Source organism: Acomys minous, assembly GCF_964271855.1.
Source record: "Acomys minous genome assembly, chromosome: 14".
Classification (NCBI taxonomy): Eukaryota; Metazoa; Chordata; class Mammalia; order Rodentia; family Muridae; genus Acomys; species Acomys minous.
The window spans coordinates 111749277-111762877 of record NC_140496.1 but is presented as its reverse complement, the minus strand read 5'-3'; the positions used below and the strand labels follow the sequence as shown (position 1 = coordinate 111762877).

General features: G+C 39.9%; 1 protein-coding gene across 14 annotated transcripts in view; it reads left to right on the top strand.

Moving 5' to 3' along the window:
* The window catches only part of LRRC7 (leucine rich repeat containing 7), a 474653-nt gene that overhangs the window by 165095 nt on the left and 295957 nt on the right, over window positions 1-13601 (top strand). The window lies entirely within an intron of this gene.

Genomic DNA, 13601 nt, shown 5'->3' with positions numbered 1-13601 from the left:
TTGGCCATGTGGTTAGACTCCCCCCCCCCCTGATTTTCTTTTCTGTCCCATTGGTACTGTTTGCACCTGTATTTCAGCAATGGATTATTTTGAAAATGATATGACGTTAATTCAGGAAGCCTAATACGGACAAATTTATTTTTCTTTCTCATTATTATTTGTTCTACTTCTGTGAAGAATGCCAGCAGCAATTTGACAGAGTTAAATCTGAGTCGTGACATGGATATAAATTCCCTCCAGTGTTCTTCATGTTAATGAACATGGGATAGTTTGTATTTTCTTCAATTTCTTCCATAACCTTTAGTTACTGTAAATATAGAGCACTTCTTTGGTTAAATGTATGCCTGATTGTTTATTTATTTTGATGTTATCATAATGCAATTATCCTTTTTGTTTCTTTCTTAGCTAAGTCATTATTTGTCTATAGAAGTACTGGTTTTTATATACATTTACATGCTGTGACTTGATTAAATTTCTTAGTTCTAGCATTGCTTTATAGAGTTGTTTCTATGTACAGAAACATATCATTTATAAACTGAAGTAATTTTAGGGGTTTTTTTTCCTTTCCAGTTTTTGTACATTCTTGTTTTTTGTTTATCTATCTGATTCTTCTGGGTAACACTTCTAACAGTAAATCAAGTAGATATAGCAAGAGAAAAGCTTAGCGAAAAAGCTTTAAGTTGCCCCCCCCCCACACACACACACCGATAAGTGTTTGCTTTGAATTTTCTTAAGTGGAGTTTATTAGGCTGAGTAATTTATTAGAGTTGTTTCAAGAAAATGATGCAGACCTTTGGCAAAGAGCGTCCTGCATCAGTAGGGGTGACGTCATGGTTCTGTTACTGCAAGTGTGAAGTATTCCACCGACTGTTGCATATGTTCATAAATGGCTTCTTCTGATTATCATGTATGGCCTTTTCAGTGTTATGAACTTTGGTTTATTAACACGTACACATGGGTGTGAAGGCCAGAGATTGACATCAGGTAACTTCCTGGGTGTTTTAAGACATGTTTTGTTTTTTTCACTGAACCTGGAGGTCAACAATTGAGCTAGGTCAGCTGCCAGTGAGTCTTGGACCATTTTCCATATCTCCAGCACTGGGCACTTGGCTGTTCACTGTTAAGTTCTGTGCATTGAATGCAGAAACCTCATGCTTGCACGTCATGTAGTTTACCCAACTGAGCTGTCTTCCCAGCTGTGTTTCTGATGTTCTTTGGCCATACTGACTTCTGGTTTCCTTCTCTGTGTTTTTTGCTTCGCTTATGTGTTATGTGTTCTTGGACTTTCTGCATGGTATTGGACATATTTCCTCTAGATGTATTTTTGGAAGAATTTAAGAAGTTTTTAGCACTATTTCTTTGGACATTTGGTAAATTTACCTTTCAAGTAATCTGGTACTGGCTTCTTGTTGTTGTTGTGGTGGTTGTTGTTGTTTTTAAGGACTTTTAAGTTATTCCCTTAATTTCTTCTGTGTTGTGGTTACTGGTTTAGAGGTAAAGTGTTCCCCAAAGACTGCTGCCTTTGGACACTGTCCCCAGCTGGTAATGCTGTTTGGGGAGGCTGTGGAACCTTTAGGAGTGATACCTATCTGGAGAGGTAGAATGTTGGGAAGATACTGCCCCTCTTCTGGCTGAGTCTCTGTGAGTCCTCTCAGATATGAACAAATTCTTGCCGCCACGCTTTCCCTGCTGTGGTATACAATACTGTAAAACACTGAGCCAAATAAGCCCTTCCTCCCTTAAGTGGAAGAAAGTAGATAATACTAGTCTGCTTAGGCTTTCTGTCGCTTCTTGATTCAGTTTGGACAGGTTATTTTTTCTAGGAATGAATCCCTTTCTACAATGACTGGTTTGTTGGTACACAGTTGTTCCTAAGAGTCTCTCATGGTGTCTTTTATCTCTAAAGCATTTGTTATAATACCTCTATTTTCACCTCTGATCCTGTGTCATATATATATTTGTAATATTCTATCTTAGATCTTTTTTATTGTGTTTTTCAAAGAACCAACTCAGTTTTGCTGAATTTTATTCTGTGGCTTTTCTTGTTCTTTATTTGGTTTATTTATGTTCTGATCTTTATTACATCTTTACTTCTACTGGTTTAGAGTCTAGACTGTTGTTTTCTAGCTCTTTTAAGTCATTCATTTGGTGTCTTTATTCATCTTAAGTGACAGCATTCATTCCTATGAAATTCCATCTTAAGACTTCTCACATAGCTCACGAGTTTTGACTTCTTATATTCCACTGTACCTTGTGTACAGATGTTTGAAGTCTTTCTTTTTATTTCTCCTTTGATCACAAGTATTCTGAAATGTTACTTAGTTTCCACATACATGTGGATTTCCCAGAAGCCCTTCTTCTTTTGACTTGTAGCTTTACTCTACATTTATCAGAAACAATGCTGGACATAATTTTATTCCTCTCAGGTTTGTTAAACCTCTGCCAGTGACCTAACTGGAGTATGTTCCCCGTTTTCCAGAGGTGGTTTGCTGTTATGTGCTTGTTTGTGGACTTGGGTTTGTGTTTGTTTGTTTGTTTGTTTGCTTGCTTGCTTGTTTGTTTGTGGTTTTATGGAGGTTGTTTTGTTTTTGCTCTTGAATGGGAAGTTCTTTATATGTCTCCTGAGTAGCTCTTGGTCTAGAACACTGTTCAAATACAACATTTTCTTATTTCTGTCCTGCTTTAGCCACTGATAAAAGTGATATTGAAGGACCTTACTCTTGTTATATTCTATTTCTTCCTTTAAACTCACAAGCATTTGTTTTCCATGAATAGAGGCTGTGATGTCAAATTATATGTGTGTGTATGGATTTACATGCATATGTTTATATGTATACCTGTTAGGCCCTCCTGATTAAGTGGGCTAATAATCAAAATGATCATTTCTTACAGTACCCTAGACTATTTTAAACTAATAACAACTTTGATTATGTATAGGCATTTGCATTGCTTACCTTTCTCCTGTCAATTTATGTTTCTGACATAAAATTTTTATGGCTATTTTTATGCACTGTAGTGATTATTTTCTAGTGTTTTTACTTTTAATGTTTATGCTAGGGAATTGAAAGCCACTCCTTTTCAGATGATATAGCACTTCAAAATTTGACCTGATTATGACTTTCCCTCTGCCTTTGGGTTTTATGTTTTCTAGTATTTTCTCAGGCGTGATAATCTTAACTTCCAGTTGTTCTTTTCTCCGAATCTGCTGAAGCTGGTCTGGCCATCATAAGCTTCTCTGCTTTTGCTTGTCTGAGAAAGGTTCTCCATCTTTCATTTCTGGAAGGCAGATTTGGTAGGTATGGCATTCTTGGCTGCCAGGAGTCTTCTTCCCACACTTTGAGTATGTCAGCCCATTTTCTTCTGACCTGGGGAATCTGCAAACAGTATAATGGAGACTTGTTTCCTTTCACTTCATGTGTTTCTTTAGCTACCTCCACCTTTTCACTTGTTTGATTTGGTTTGGCTTTTAATTCTTGGTAGTTAATTAATTACATCTCAGAAAAGACCTCTGGGTAGAATATACTCTGAAACCTTTTATCTTCCTGCTTCTGAGTGTCCCAGCATTCAGAAAGCAGAGGCAGGAGCCCCCTCAACTTGGGGCCAGCCTGATCAGACTGTATACAGTCTTTTCTAGGCTGGCCTAACTTCAAAGGGAAAAAGTAAAATTTTTAAAAAAAAAGAGAGAGAAGCTTTTAAATAAGCTTTCTTTGCTCCACACTCTCTCCTCCCCTTCTGGACTTCCCATAGTGTAAAACTCTTCACTTGTGAGTATTATAAAAATCCTATAGAGTCTCTTCATTATTTCTAGTCCCCATGCCCACTTGGATTGTTTTAAAAGATCAATCTTCGGGTCCAGAAGCTTTCTTTCTGTCTTCTCTAGTCTGCTACTGAAGTTCTCGGTCGTACTTTACTTAATATGTATTTACCGAGTTCTTCAGCATCAGACTCCTGTCCGTGGAATGCATCTGCTGAGTTTCATATTATGATTTTGCTGATTTCATTGAATCGTCTCTTTGTTTATTTGTCTTGTAGCCTGAGAAATCTTTGTAAGATCATTGCTATAAGTCCTTTCCTAGCTGATGGCCAGGCACCCGGTGGCTTAGTATCTCTGTTGATGCTGGGTCAGTGTCTAATAGAACACCTTCTTATCATGTCCAGTAGTTTTACAGGGAAAACTCATGTCTTTGGAAGGGTTCTCAGGTCAGTTGAGGGGGTTTCATTAGGATGCAGAAGTGTAGTCTCTGTGCAGCTACCTATACTGTATATAAGCTACGCATGTGGTAATTACTGGCCTGGGCTCCAGGAGCTGCTGGAGATGGTTGCAAGACCAACACAGGTTTAGTGGCAAATCCTTATAGACCACCCACCATCATTTTTCTTCCAGTGGAGAGACTTAACTGAGGACATCTATATTGGACCTGGCTACAGGCAAGCACAGAGGCACCGTGCTCTAGGGCACGAAACTTATGGTGCCTGAGAACTACTGTGGTGCCTGTGCTATAGGGCAGGTTCACCCCTCTAGGTATTGGGATCCTTCCCATCAGTTCACTCCAACCAGACCTGGAGAGCAGATCGCAGCACTGGTGTGGTTCCGTTGAAAACAGGGCATTGCTTGGCCATGAGCATCCCAGCTACAGCTTGTTCCCTCGGCCTGCATGCCAAGAACATGCCAGCCACCAAATGAAGGAAATGCTGTGCTTCTATGCCCTTGTCCTCAGGAGAAGAGAGCTGTGGACCCAGGCCTGGAATGGCTGTGTGTGACTATGGATGGACCAATGACTGAAAAATATCTTAAGGAAAGAAAGCTGCAGAGGTTGATGTCTCTTGGAGAGGGAACCACTCGGGTAGTAAAGTCTAGTTCCAGGGCCCAGCACATAGCAGCTTAGTCATGGGGGAGACACATAGCATAGAGCCCCTTGGAAGTATGTGATGCCTAGGCTGCTGCGAAGTCCGGCTTCAGAGCTGGAGACTTGACAGTTAGTTCTCCCTTCGGTGCTAACAGGAGCTTCTAGGGACCTCCTGCTTTATTTCCCCCACAGCATCCCTCCGGGTTCTAAGCTGACCCCAAAGGGTGGATGGATAGTATTAGCAGGGCCGTCCCCTGATCAATGCACCATCATCCCTCTAGTCTCACAGAGCCTTACTGCTCTCCAGGGCTCTCGTTTAGGGACTCTTGATGGAAATGCAGTTGTTTGGGTCCTTTCTGTTTGGGGAAAGCTAAACACGAGGCACCTTCACTTGGCCGAACCCCAAGTATTATTATCCATCTGTAAGATCATTGTGATGGATAAATAATATTCTGCTAAATGTGTGTTACATATTTATTTAAGCAATCCTCCATTTCATCAAGTTAAGCTTTTCTGAATTCCCTCTGCTTTTAGAAGCAGTCACATATGACTTTATGTGTGTTTAATTCTGGAAAAGTTTTAAAGGTTAGAATTATTGATTCAAGTAAAATATCCATATCAGTGATTTGAGCCCTGACTTCCTTTTTACTTATGTTCCCATAATCAAATATATTCCTATGCTTTACTCTTTTTAAATATCCAGTTCTCATCATGATAGACAAAAATGATAATTTATTAAAGTGACATGGCTGAATGGCAGCAAAAATAGTGTGACAGTAATTCCTTTCTAAATTTTTAGAAATTTCCAAATATGTAAAAAAATAAGTCTTCATGTCTCATATGTGACCTTCTTGAAACACATACAGTTTTTATTACCACATGACCATTGTTGGACCTAAGAAAATTCATATTGTTTCCATATTGTTCAACATGTACTCAAATTCAAATTTCAGATTGTCCCCAAATACATGTTGGCTTTTTCTTTTTAATCTAATAATGTTTATACATTATATTTAGGCATGGTGTCCTCAGAGTCTTTTAGTCTACAGTATTCCCTGCCTCTGGGAATGTGTTTGGTCTCAGCCAGTCATCTTTTCAAGGTTCAAGTCGATGTTTTTATTCATCGTGTCCTTGTCATCAGGTTAAGATTATCCATTATAACATGATTATTACAATATTGATCTCATGTATTTCTTATTCAGTCATACCTGAAGTCATGTAGTGCTCATTTTTTTCCATGTCTGATGACTAGGAGATGTATATGCATTTGAAGTGAGAATATCCTGTCTCAGATGGCTATATTACCAAATATAATAGCATACATATGTCTCTTAGTGAAAGCTCATTCAGAGTCATTGTGAAATTTTCAGTCTCTTCTTTCTTCCTTTCCTTTTTCTCTTTCCTAATATGATGAGATTTGTTTTTAATCCAATATTTTTTAAAATTGCTGAAAACAAAAAAATTCATCATGAGTCTAGTTCAATCTGGAAAATTTTACACACACCAAGATAGGAAAGATGTTTTCTTTAAGGCTGCCAAATACAAATAGCCAAAACACTGTGAATATAACATTTATATAATTCCTGATTGTTTTGTGGTTCTTCTTGCTATAGGTTGTTTATTATATGTACATGTGTGTGTGTGTGTGTGTGTGTGTGTGTGTGTGTAATAGTATAAATGTATATGTAAAAAGGAAAAATAATTTTAAAAAATTAAAAAGCAAGAAAGAAAACCTGTTCACAGGCCACACAACAAAGATTATTGTACAGGCCTGCCACCTTGTGGGCAAGTCTTTTCTTAAACAGGTCACTCCACAGTTTTTATACCAAGAGTTTTGTGGCAAAGACATAAGAAGTTGGCTGGGCGTGGTGGCACACGCCTTTAATCCCAGCACTCGGGAGGCAGAGGCAGGCAGATCGCTGTGAGTTCGAGGCCAGCCTGGTCTACAAAGTGAGTCCAGGACAGTCAAGGCTACACAGAGAAACCCTGTCTTGAAAAAAAGAAGTTGAGAAATATTAAACATGAATTTGCTGTTTTGGTTTTTTTTCCTTTATTTTTAATTTGAATATTCACTTTACATTCCAATAGTAACCCCTTCTATCCTCTAGATCTCACCCTCCCACACTCTTCCTCCATCTCCCCTCCCATTCTCCTCAGAAAAGAGGAGGCCCTCACACCAACCCACCCCAGCATATCAAGTCAAATCAAGGCTGAGTTCACCTTCATCCACTAAGGACAGGCAGGCAGCACCATTAGGGAGAAGTGATCGACAAGCAGGGAACATAGTCCATGTCATAGACAATACCCGTTCAATCTACTAGGGGACCTACATGAAGATCATACTGCCCATTGGTTACATATATGTAGAGGGCCTAGGTCCAGTCTATGCATGGTCTTTGATTGGTGTTTCTGTCTCTGTAAGCTCCCATAGGACTAGGATAGTTGACTCTGTTGGTCTTTTTGTGGCCTGCATGACCCCTCCAGGTTCTTCTATCCTGGCCACCCACCCCTTTCACAGGACTCCCTGAGTACTGCCTACAGCTTGGCTGTGAGTCTCAGCATCTGATTTGATCAGCTACTGGGTAGGACCTGTCAGAGGACAGCTATGCTAGGCTACTATCTGTGAACATAGCAGAGCATCGTCAATGGTGTTGGGGTTGGTTCTCTCCCATGGGGTAGGTCTAAGGATGGGCAGGCATTGGTGGACATTCCCGCAGTCTCTGCGTTATCTCTATCTCTACATACCCTGTAGGCAGGGTAAACTTTGTGTAGACAGTTTTGTAGGTAGACTGGTGTTCCCTTCGCACCCCTATAAGTCTTGCCTGGCTAGAAGATGCCCTCTTTGGTTTCCATGTACCCTGTTGTTAGGAAGGCTCCACCACTGGAAATAACCTAGATTTCACTCAACCAAAGAATAGATAAAGAAAACATGTTACATTTATACAATGGAGTACTACTTACTCAACTATTAAAAACAAGGACATCATGAAATTTTCAGGCAGATGGATGGAACTAGAAAAGATCATCCTGAGTGAGGTAACCCAGACCCAGATAGACACACATGGGATATACTCACTTACAAGCCAATATCTGCCCTATATTACAGGATAACTGTACTACAATTCACAGACCCAAGGAAGCTAAGTAACAAGGGGGGGGGCTTTCTTGAATCTCACTCAGATGGGAAATAGAATAGACAATGGAGGTGGATGAAGAGATGGACATGGTGAGGAAACGGTGTGGGGAGGAAATGAGAGGTGAGGATCAGATGCGGGGAGAGTGGGGAGGGGAGGTAAAAGGGCTTGGAGAGAAAAGGGAAACTGAGGGAAAGTGAGCGTATCTCTGAGATAAGCCAGAGACCCATGACAGGGTAGGCACTAGGGAGGACATGGGGATGACTCTAGCTGACACAATGACAAGTGTAACCCAAGTCAATTGTTGCTTTTAACAAAAATCTCAGTCATTTGATTTAACCAATAAAGACTTGGGAGCTAGATGCTGTGGTTTTAAAAGCCTGCTAGCACAGAGAGGCAGAGAAAGCACTCAGCTGACCTCCTCCTCAGTCAGGGTCCCAGGAGGAATCTCTTCTTTTCCAGGGCTGACTCAAACCCCCTCGAACTGAGTGCCCCTCCCTTCTACTGCCTGTGTGCCTCTTTAGCTGTCCTCCTGACTTTCTCTTACTCTCTCTATTTTTTTTTCCTTAATAATCCTATCTTCACTTCCTGTCAACTATTTGCTTGTTCTGCCTCTTGACAGATGGTTGACTTTATTAAATTCTGTTTACAATATTCAAACAGAAAGTTCTTGGATTAAAGGTGTGTGCTAGGGCTGAGACACACCACAACTAAAAACAGGTTTTTCCAGTAAATAACACAATCTCAGGGTTTTCAGTGTGATCAAATATCCTGCAACAGTCATCACTTACATCAGTAAGCTCTGTGTTTCTGTTTGGAGAAAACTGCCTTATTTGCCAGAAGAATATAAAATCTTGTCTGGACTTACTGGAAACTTACAGGTGCCAAATGAAGACCAAAGTGTCTATAAGCCTCCCTCTGTATCTTGCTGAGACCACAGATAAATGAAAGTGTGCTTCATGCTAACAAAGAGTGCTGCATTCATCTTTGGATCCTATGTCCTGGGAAGGTAGCAGGGATGACAGAGCTGGGGTTAGACAATCCCGTCATGTGGGCCCTGCACTTGCCCCCTCCTCATCTGCCTTGTGCTTCCGAGCTGGTTCTCATCAGCCTTTGATCAGGCTCTCTGATAATATGACAAACCCACATAAAAGGCTTTTGTCTGCCAATTTTACCTTGCTTTTCTGTATTTTCTTGCAAAGTCAAGTAGAAACCTGTAACTCTAAGTACTATCTGCTTTAATGTGTGCAGTGTTAGTTTAATTTGTGGATATTTGTTATACTTATTTGCTTGGGGAAGGGGAATAGCACTACTTTGAGAGAAGGGGAGAATATTTTTGTTTAAAACAGTATATTGGGCAAGGGTATGTTAGTTGTAAAGACAAAGCCCCAATCCCCAGGGACGGTTTGTGTGAAAGAAAAGGGGCACAGAAAACGCAGGAGAACGAAACTGCTTTACTTAATAAGCCAGCAGAAATTACAAATGTGAGTCTTAGCAGTTTGAGAAGTGAAATGTGTAAATGAACCCTGGAGACTCAAGAAAATGTGGAGGCAGAAAGAGGTTCTTGGAGGACTCTGAAGAGTGTGAAAGCAAGCAGGACCCAGAAAAGATGCCCAGGGAGAAATCCCTTACAGAGGAAGAAAATTAGACTAAATTATGCCCAAAATAACAAATTTTAAGTTACTGAGTATAATGCAAAATTTCTGTGTAGAAAAATAAAAGGGGGTGGGTCAAAAGACTACCTAACAGCACCATAGCAGAAGTTGGTCACTATGGTGACCAGAGGAGACATAATATTTGTGGGGAAAAATATATTGCAGATTGAGCCAAAGAGAAAGAACATCAATTTGCTTCTGCCATATAGTGTTTCTCAAAGTGAAAAAGGAAAGGTGGAGGGTAGCCAGTTGGGTTAAAAACCATCATGAAAGGAGTCTTACTGCTTTCACCATATGGGACTAGCAGAAGAAAAGTAAGCATAGGAATTATAGATATTAGTCATGGCAGGGCACAAACTAAGGCTTTAAATGGGTCTAGCGTAGATGATCGGGAATATTCCTAGAGCCACGTGTCAGAATGACTGAAGGCCACTTCTTTTCCATCACGATAATGTGGTAGCTATTCAATGTCTAAACCACATAAATTCAATGAACATAACATCAAAGAGGAAAAGATTGTGTTGAGACTTTCAAAATGTCAATTAATTTTCATGCAGGCCTTTGTGTTCACTTTTTTTTCAGTTATACTGAAATGTGTTCATATTTAACTTTAAAAAGAGAAGTGAGCTATTTACTGATTAACTGGGCAGTGTATGGCTAATAATGGTAGATAATTTGTAGCTCATTTAATTTGATATAAAAAAACCAAATTACCAAGAATCAAGTCGTGTGTGTGTGTGTGTGTGTGTGTGTGTGTGTGTGTGTGTGTGTGTGTAAGCCTAAGGGCGATGTCAAATCTTCTTTAGTTATTCTCCACCTTAATTTCTGCCACAGGTGTTCTAACTAACCCTGAAGTGCTGCTCCTGCCGACCAGCTCTGAGAACAGTAAGCAGGAGAGAAGAGAAGTGGATCTGCAGTAGGGAGAATTGAGCAAGTGGTGAATGGCTGGTTAAGGGAAACCAGCCGTTGGTGGAACAACTAGCTAGAGGAAGTAGTTGTGGAGGAGAGGCTGAGGAATGGAGGAAAAAGAAAGGCTTGGAGACTCAGGCATATGCAGTGCAAGCTGAAGGTCCCAACGCTGAGGAGAATTTTATTTTCTGTCTGTCTCTTTCTCTGTCGTGCTTGCTGTCTGTCTGACTCATTCTTGCTGTTCTCTTACTTTTCTGTCTCTCTTCTTGCTTATTGTCACCCATTTTTCTATCTCTCTTTGCTTGTTGATACCCATCTTTCTCTCTTCTTGTTTATTTTACCCCACCTATCTATCTCTCTTGGTGTTCTGTCTCACCCTAGCTTACTTTCTCATGTCTGTTGCTTGCTTGCCATTCTCCTTGGGCCAACCCCAATATTTTATTAAAATGGAGTTCAATTTTTATTACAGATTACATCATGATTTTTTTCATATTTTACAATCAATAGGGCGTTCAAGAATCTACAAAGCAAGGGAACAGTCTAACAAGGAAATACAAACTGTTCTGTATAACTTACAATAAATCATACAACAAAAATCAATCAATTTCCAAGCAATGGTCAGTGTAACCTGACTATCATTTCTTAAACAACACTTGGGAAAGTTTAACCATATAAACTTCCCCAGGCTAAAGCCATTGTGTTTATGTGGTTGTCATAGCAACATAGCTTGAGCTAAATGTTCTCTAATAAAAAATAAAAAAATAAACTTGACTTACTTCCAGTCTCAAACCAACAAGTGTGCTAACCAAACTAGGCTAACTGCCAAGGGGTCTTCTATTGTAAAATATCTGTAAAGCATGATGTTCCAAGCCCACCTTCTATTGTTCTCAAAGCATATTCTAAAGAAGCATTTCTACAGCTAACAGTATCTAACCAGGTACTGTTATGTCAAGGTCTTAACTTTCTTTCATGCAGTTTTTGCTTGAGTGCTCACAGTCAGAGCAAAAAACTATCATTGTCTCAAGCCCTTGGCCAGATGCCCTCTTTCAATATTCCTTCTGGTAAAAGGTTTTCCCTGTATGATTTTCATTAGGGTTAGACATAAAAAAAAAAGACAATTTTAGGAGGAAAAGGGCATATTTTTAGACAAAATAACACCTGGACCATACATCATATTTAGGAGTAGTGGTGATCAGCTGGAAATCTTTGGCACTTTGTCAAGCAAAGCCTCAACAGCTGTTCTGGATGTCTAGAGATCGTGCTGGACAATTGGAGGTCCCTGGAAGTTTGTCAAGTGAAGCCTCTACAGCTTATCCTCATGTCTGTGACTCTGAAGCTCTCTAAATTGTGTAGCCTGACTACCCAATGATGCACATCTGTGTGTGTCCCAACCCCCATCTCTAGGGTTGCAGGTGTCTGCCACATGCCTCACTTTTTACATGAAATCTTGGTAGATCACCTGTGGCTCAAATGCTTCCACAGTAAGTGCTTTACCCCCTGAGCTATTTCAGCCAACCGTTCAAGATATAATTTGTCAAAAACAAGTTTAAATTGTGCACAGTGGTGGCTATGAATTGAATCATTCAAGATGTTAATCACTATAGAACACACTGTTTTCTGGCTTCTGCTAATAAAAAGGGAATTATTAGGAAAATTGAATTCAATAATGTCCTCAACCTGCTAGTCAGAATCAAATTGTATATACCCAATGTCCATGTATATGAGCAGCATCAGAAAGGGAAGTCATCTCCTTCAAAGGGCCACCAAGTAGAAACATAAACAAAAGGAAGATCAGAGGACCCACTACATATTAGTCACTTAGGGTAGTCGCACAGGCACAGGTCTGTATAACCAGCTGGGCCTGATATTGTGGTTTGGGTGTGGCTTGGCCCCTCTGAAATTCATGGTGAGATTTGTTCTTATGCATCAGTATTGAGCAGTAGCAAGGCTGTGAGGAGGTGAGTTAGGTCTTAGGAAAGGGTTTCATTTCCTGGAAGTGGATTCGTGACTGAGGTCAAGGCCTCCGGCACTCAGCCTCTTACTTCCTCTTTCAACCATATGACCTCCTTCCTCATACTCAGCCTACTTTCCCTCACTCTCACAGTGCAAGAAGCAACAAGAGGCCCTCTCCAGGAGCAGCCTGCCAGTATGTTACGTATCATCAAAAATCTATTTCTTCTTAAACTACCAACCATGGGCACTGTGCTACAGTAATAACAACAACAAAAGGCTAAAACTTCTGCCGTTACGAGAGACCCTGATCTTGTAGGTGTCAGGTGTATTTGAGAGTTCATGTGCAGGTGGAGGCAGAAGTCAAGCTCACATGGAGTGCTCCAGGGACTGTCCACCTGCTTTTGTGAGGCATGATCTCTCATTAGCCTAGAATTCACCAATGAGACTAACATGGCTGCCAGGGGGCCCAAGGGATTAGCCTGTCCCCGTCTCCTCACTCCACAGGGCTCTGGCAATCAAACGAGTTCTTGGGCTTGCAAAGCAAGTACTCTATTAAATAGGAGAAAAATGTATTTAATCTTATGTACTTCATTTTGAGTGTGTTTAGTATCGTTATTTCAAGTTGTCATCAGAGCATATTTGTACATGTTAAATGTATGTATATAAATATTATATGACATATTAACAACTGTCTACTAATAACTTGGGGTATGAGGCTCATTTATTTAATAATGTTTGACAAGTTTTACTCTCAAGTTCACCATTCACAGATAAAGGCATATTTTTGAAGAATTATACCATAGACTTACATTGTTTAAGTCTTTCTGAGTAAAAATATTAGGGTAGTAACTTCAGTTTTGCCAAACATGCCCCTACTTTCTTAAAGTATAATTTTAATATATCAAAGTATATATGCAAAGTGTATATGCAAGATGTAATTGTAATATATGCTCTCCAAAGCCATGGCAAATTGCAAAGAATTTTTTTTAAATACCATGTGTTCTTGTTTCTACATAGGATACAGAAAAGCACTCCTATGTCATAGATTAACTAAGAAAGTGAAGAGATTCTACTAAGCATGAAACCAAGCTGGGATATGGTTA